We start from the raw sequence: 7,089 nt of genomic DNA, 5'->3' as shown, positions 1-7,089 counted from the left end.
ACATCTTTTGAAGAACACACCTATATGAGTCTGATTGTTAAATGTCGCAATCTATGAGAGTAGGGTTCTCTCTAGTAAACTCATGAAAGGTCTCGGAGTATGACGCATAAGCTCCACCCGCGGGGAAGACCCACGGTAGCCACGTATCGGTCAAGGCTTTGTGTGAAGCTAGATTCACAGAAAACTTGCAGTTCAAGGCCCAGTCCGCTATTCAAGTTGCTTACTAGTGTAGCATAGAGTTCTAGGTGGAAATTCAACTTAATAGTCTCCACTGCAGTACCGGTATATAAACAGTGTTTTGGAACCAAAGGCAAATTTTGTGTGCCTCTGGGATCTGGTGGGGGATTGCTGGATTTTTTTTCTATTTGGGCCTAGCCTAATAGCAGTTTCAGAAATTCCTAATAAATCCTAGAGGCTCACGCAGCCCATTCGTGCAAGGCAAGAGGTGGAACTAAAGTTTAGTCCCACATTGCTAGTTTAGAGGGAGTTGGACCTCTTTATAAGGGAGGTTCTTTCCCCACTTGTATGAGCATGAGAACAAGAGGGACATTCACGCGCGCTCCTCCTCCGCCGCCCGCCGCGCCTCGCCGCGCCGCGCCGCGCCGCGCCGCGCCGCACCGCGGGTTGTGGGAATGAGCCGAGCCGGTGTCAATTTTTTTGCCACGCACTACGGGTATACGAAAGGTCACTCGGGAGCTGAGAAGTTTTGTTGTAGTGGATATTGAATACGAACATTGCACCCTTCGGCTGCTACCTGTTCGTTTCGTCTCCCTCTTTCCCTTCAGCTCCCGGCGCAGCCTCTCGCCTCCTTCTCTTGCGCCTATAAAAGGGAGGTCGCTCCTCTCAAAGAGACGCACCAGAACTACTTCCTCCTCTCGCCACCGGTTCCTGAGCACTGCGCTGCTGCTACGATGTTCCCCATCCCGGCTTGCGGCGTGCACCGCAGGGCTAGACAGTAGGCCTCCAAAACCGCACTTTTTCAGTTATGTACGAGAAAAGGGTGATAAGGTTTTTCGGGAGCACTCTGCGCGACTACTGACTTCACTCCTTCGTCACAGACTCCGACGACTACTTTCCCGACGACGACTTCTTCCCCGACGTCAACAACCTCCTCGAGACATGGCTGGCAAGGACACCGACCCCAAGTGCAGTGCTACCGCTAGTACTGCTGTCTCGTACGTGTTCTTACTCTTTCTGGTAGAGGTCATGTCACAGTTCCTCGTTCTACTGTTTGCCCTATATATGTTAGACTCTACTTCATATATGCTGCTTGCCCTAAATATGTTTGCCTACAGTTCATATGTGAAGATGATATTTACCTTCTCTCTGTCAGATCACATGACTTGCTTTATCTCTGCTATTTTAGTCATGCTTTATTCAGTATTTCTGTTAATAAAATCATATGGTAAATTGCTCATATTTCCAACACAAAGCCCCACTGTGTCATTGCCAATTTCCCACTACTGTGGAGTGGAGTGAGATTTGCAACATTGCAATAGAACAAATTCACTTTTTGTTGTTGTTGAATGAACGTTAGCATTGCCGCATCCCAGAACTAATTTCGAATCTTTTCGTGCTCCTGCTGTGGCCTCTGCTGCACACATCTCCTGTTCATGTCTTGACTTTTGTTCCCCGGCCTTCTCTTTTTTGCTCTCTCTGTCTCCAAGAGAACAGAGCTCCATGGAGATCAACCAGACAATCACAGTAGCACTGCATTGCGTGAGATGAATCTCTCAAGACCAAAAGTGAAAGAGATGTGTGTGGGGATGGTGGTGGTAGGGGACCAGCAGCTGCTGGCTCTGATGTAATGGCGGTTAATTTCCGTAGATGGTTTCAGGGTTTTAATTACTCTACAAACTCTGAACTCCGAACAATGAATGGTTCACTGTATCAGGCAGTGCATCAAATTTATTAGTTTTTTTTGACAGCAACATCAAATTTATTAGTTAATCACAATGCATGTTTAACTTTTCCCAGGAGGGAGGGTCAAAACTGGGGTGAGGCCACACGTCAGCCGATTTTTGGAACGTACGATCGAAATCCAACGGCGCCCGGCCTTTCTTCTACCTCCATCTCTTCTTCTCCAGCCACCGCCTGGGCCGCCGACCGAACCGCCTGTGACCACCACCTGCGGCCGGCGGCGCTCCCGCGCCGCCTTGCCGCCCCGCCCTCCGCGAAAACGCCACCCGCCGCCGGTCCAGCCACCGCCCCGGCCATCCCTCTAGGTCCGCCTTCGTTTAAGTTTTTTCTCCGGCAAAGTGCACCACCGCCCCACCAATGCCCCCCCCCCCAATCACCGCCCCCATCCTAAACCCTAAGATAGATATTGGGGTAGCCCTCCGGCGAGCCCCTTCCTTCTCCTTCCTTACCTCCGGCTCACTCCGGCCATCTCTCGAAAACCTACTGACCCTATTTCAAAATCACTCGATTGACAATTACCTAAACTGTTTTTCACTTCTTTTGGTGTGGATAGCTGGGGCGCCATGAGTAGGGCAGCGGCCGCCGCGCACAGGCTCCTTATCCGTGCAAGATCACTTGTCTCATCCATCAATCATCAACCTACGAAATCTTTTTTTTACTCTGTCTTTAGAAAGACACACAGAAAACAATGTGAATTGATTTTTATTTTTATTTAGTTTTTGTTGGTCCAGTCCCGACGCCGAGTACTTCCGGCGGTGGTGATACGGTCGACGACGAACGACGACGACAGACGAAGCTTGCTAACGAGCTCGACGAGTTGCTTTTACGCTGAGACGCACCGCAGTACAAAGCCGGCTTCCTCAATACCTATGTTCAAAGCTAGCACATACAACCACGCTGATAGCCAATGCTAGCTAGCTATCAATCTGCTTGGTAGATATACAACGCACGCACAACAGCTGATCGATCCAGCCGGAAACACACGCGTACGAAGCGGCGACTTGGATAGCCACGGGAGTGTGTCGCTCCCGTTATTACTTTCATTGCTTTGATCAACTCACGGTACAAAGTATACACGGGGGTTTACTTGTATATATAGCAGTTAGGCTAGTACCAGCAACAAACCGACTCGGCCACTAAAACTAGTCCTACCCGGCTACGTACATGCAAGACGTGATTAATTCCAACAATCATCCCCCTAATCACGACATCGTCATGTTACAGTTTGGACGCCGATCCTTCTTCTCATCTCCAAGACCTTCTCTCGATCCAAGGCCTTGCATTGGATGTCCGCCAGCTGATCATCGGTGCGAATGTAGTTGACTTCCGTCTTACGTTCTTCTACGCCGTTCTTCACTAGTGATACATCGTATCAATGTGCTTGCTCCTATCATGCCGCACTGGATTCTTGGGTAAAAAAGTTATAAACTCATTGTCAACGTTGAGCGCCACTGGTTCCGGATCTCGATCCATGAGATCACCGTGTAGCCATCCTAGCCACACACCTTGACACTCTGCTTTACTTGAAGTCGATGTCACCACTTTCTGTCTTCGTGATAGCCAGCTTACTACGCTTTCACCAAGAAAATATGCCACGCCCGAGGTACACTTACAGTCGCCAACAATTCCTTTCTTGTCACTACCACTGTAGCCGAGTAGTTTCACCATCTCCTTCTTGCTTAGCTCAAGACGAGGTTTCATTGAAGCGACAATGTGATTGCAATCTTCATGCCACTGCTTTCAAGTACCTTCCTTGCATATGCCTCCTGGCATAGTGTGATCCCCTCCGACTTTTGATGTTCCTCCATCCTGAGGTAGTAACTCAAAATACCAAGATCATCCATCTTGAAAAGCTCCTTCATTTATAGATTGAACTTTGCAATCACCTCTTCATCTGCTCCAGTTATCAACAGGTCGTCGACTTAGATGCCAACTAGTAGACGGTCCCTTCCTTCACCTCTCTTGTACATCGCATGCTTTAGTGGGGCTTTCTCAAATCCAAGAGAAATCAGTGTATGATCAAGTTTGATGTCCCATGCCCAAGAGCCTTGTTGTAGCCCGTACAAGACTTTGTGTAGCTTCAGTACCTTGTGTTCCTCTCCCTCTTTGATGAATTCCGGTGGCTGATTCACATACACATCTCCTTCTAACTCACCATTCAAAAACGCAGATTTTACATCCATGTGATGTATCTTCCATGATTCCTGAACCGCGAGAGCGATGAGTAATTTCACCGATTTCATCCTTGCACCGGGAATGAACACTTATTCGAAGTCCACATGTTTCTCTTGCACGTATTCTTTGACTACTAGCCTTGCTTTGTGCTTCACGGACCCTCCGGCATCTGTCTTGATCTTAAATTCCTACTTGAGATCCATGACTTTTTCATTGTTGGGAAGATTCACAAGCTCCCATGCATTGTTGTCGTGGATCGACCTCAACTCCTCTTCCGTAGCCTGATGCCAATACTCCTTTGTATTTGCATCTTCGAATTCCGCCGGTTCCTTGGCGCTTGCTAGACATCGCCGCCCACTCCGTTTCACCTTTTCCGGGTCTTTTGTCCAAAGAGCTTCCTCCGGACGTATATCGATCACCGGGCGTGGACGATCGGTTGTCGGTAGACATGTCCTTGCTTCCTTCATGAGCACAGGCGTTACGTTCCCGTTCCCATCTCCACACGTGGACGCGGTCCCTCCTGGACCTCCACTGTACGAGCCACCATGCAGGAGTAGCTTGCCACGCCCAGCTAGGCTTCCTTGCTCGTTGGCAAAGCTCCCAAGTAGTACATCTACATGAGGCCCTTGCACAAAACGTGAGCCACCCAGGCCTTCTGCTGGACAAGTTTCTAGCTCACATGAGCTTTGACTTGCAGCTACACCACCATAAGCAGTTGCCTTGCAACCTCCTACTGCAGCACTCGCTGATGGACATGAGGCATCCTGACTCCATGCGAGACCTCCCGCTCGAGTTCCTGTGGCCAGTACTTTCGGCCTATTCAGCAGGACACCACGTTCGCCTGTTACTGGGCAGAATTGCACGGCTGCTGCGCACGTGTCCACTCTTACACCAGCATACTTTGATTCGTGGTCTTCCGGTGCCACGTACGCCAAAATGATATTCGTGTCCGTAGCATCGACACAAATTTTAGAATTATGTCTCGCATCAATAGCTTCGACACGAGTTTCGAAATCACCTCCCGTATCTGTAGGTGGATACGAGTATCCGAACCATGATTATAATGGCAAACTTTTTCTTCCATGAGCGTGACAATTTCTTTAGTCGACGCTTGAAGAACTGGATCCTTCTCGTCCACGAGTTCACACATCAACATCATGTCACCTCCGTCTCCTTGCTGGGCTATGAGCGCCTTCTCCTTCGGGGGATTCTTACACTCCGACTTGAAGTGTCCGAGCAGATTACAGTTGTGGCAGCAGATCTTCCTCTTGTCGAACTTTTTCTTCCTTGGCTTCTCCGACTCTTCGTCGGTGTCCTTTGCGGGACGGTACTTTTCACCGCTACCGGACGCCTTGTTGAAATTGTTCTCTTTGGAAACCATTGCCAGCCACTGAGCACGCGTTAACATCAGGTACTCATCATGTTTTGCATCGCCGTAACTCAACTTCGTCCGCTCATCATGGGCCTTGAAGCGACCAAGCAGATCATCCAAGGTGAGAGTCTTGAGATCAACACACTGCTCGATCGCTGACACAATCGGCATGTAGCGCGGTGGAGCGGCACGTAGGAAACGCCGGACCACAGAGATGTCCTCTAACTTCTCTCCGAGACCGCGAATCCCGTTCACCATGGAAGCAACCCTCGCTGCGAAGGCGTCCACCGTCTCGTCTTGTCCCATCCTCAAATTCTCGTAACTTTTCAGCAAAGTTTGCAAGTTAGCCTCGCGCATGCGTGAGTGCCCTAGATGCAATGTCTTGAGCGTGTCCCACGCCTTCTTCGCTGATGTCTTCGAGATAAGATGTTGTTGCACGTCCACCGGCATCAGCGAGCAGATGGCCGTGATAGCCTGGCGATCCTTCCGATACAAGGCACCACCCTTCAGGTACTCCTCACCGCCGGGGTCGATGGCTTCCCAGAGCTCATTGGCCTCGAGCGCCCACTCCATCATGGTCGCCCACACCACGAAGTTCCCACGGTCGAATTGTGGATACTCCGATCTCACCGGATCAGCAATTACTTTAGCCGCACCGGAGTACTCCGCCAGTTGCTTGGTCTTCTCGTCGTCCGAAATGACCTCCCGTTACTAGGAGATCAGCCTTGCTCTAGATACCAATTGTTGGCCCAGTCCCGACGCCGAGTACTTCCGGCGGTGGTGATACGATCGACGACGAACGACGACGACAGACGAAGGTTGCTGACGAGCTCGACGAGTTGCTTTTACGCTGAGACGCACCGCAGTACAAAGCCGGCTTCCTCAATACCTATGTGCAAAGCTAGCACATACAACCACGCTGATAGCCAATGCTAGCTAGCTATCAATCTGCTTGGTAGATATACAACGCACGCACAACAGCTGATCGATCCAGCCGGAAACACACGCGTACGAAGCGGCGACTTGGATAGCCACGGGAGCGTGTCGCTCCCGTTATTACTTTTATTGCTTTGATCAACTCACGGTACAAAGTTTACACCGGGGTTTTCTTGTATATATAGCAGCTAGGCTAGTACCAGCAACAAACGGACTCGGCCACTAAAATTAGTCCTACCCGGCTACGTACGTACATGCAAGACGTGATTAATTCCAACAGTTTTGAACTCCTTGCATGTGCTTGGATGGATGGACGGAGCTCATGGAGGCGGCTGCAACTCAGTGCACACTGGATAACGCATCAGCTCAGTATTATTTATGGCATGTAGTATGGATGGATGGACGGATTGATTGAACCCATCATAGAATCCCTGATGGATAGATCACTCTCCTTACTCCATCGTGGCTATCGATCCGTGAAATGCAAATGCTGGGAGTAAATAGCATAAAACTACTACTTTACAGGCTAAGGTTTCAAAAAACTACCGGTTTTTTATTTTTTCTCAGATAATTACCAAATGAGTGGTCGGCTGTTTCAAAAAACCATGATGACAGAGTGTTTTACAATTAATCATGATTATGACAGTTGGGCCCTGTGTGTTAGAGCTCTAATTATTTGACCGTTA

This window comes from Triticum aestivum, chromosome 4A (genome assembly GCF_018294505.1).
Source record: "Triticum aestivum cultivar Chinese Spring chromosome 4A, IWGSC CS RefSeq v2.1, whole genome shotgun sequence".
In the NCBI taxonomy this organism is placed as follows: domain Eukaryota; kingdom Viridiplantae; phylum Streptophyta; class Magnoliopsida; order Poales; family Poaceae; genus Triticum; species Triticum aestivum.
This window is presented reverse-complemented; position numbering follows the sequence as displayed.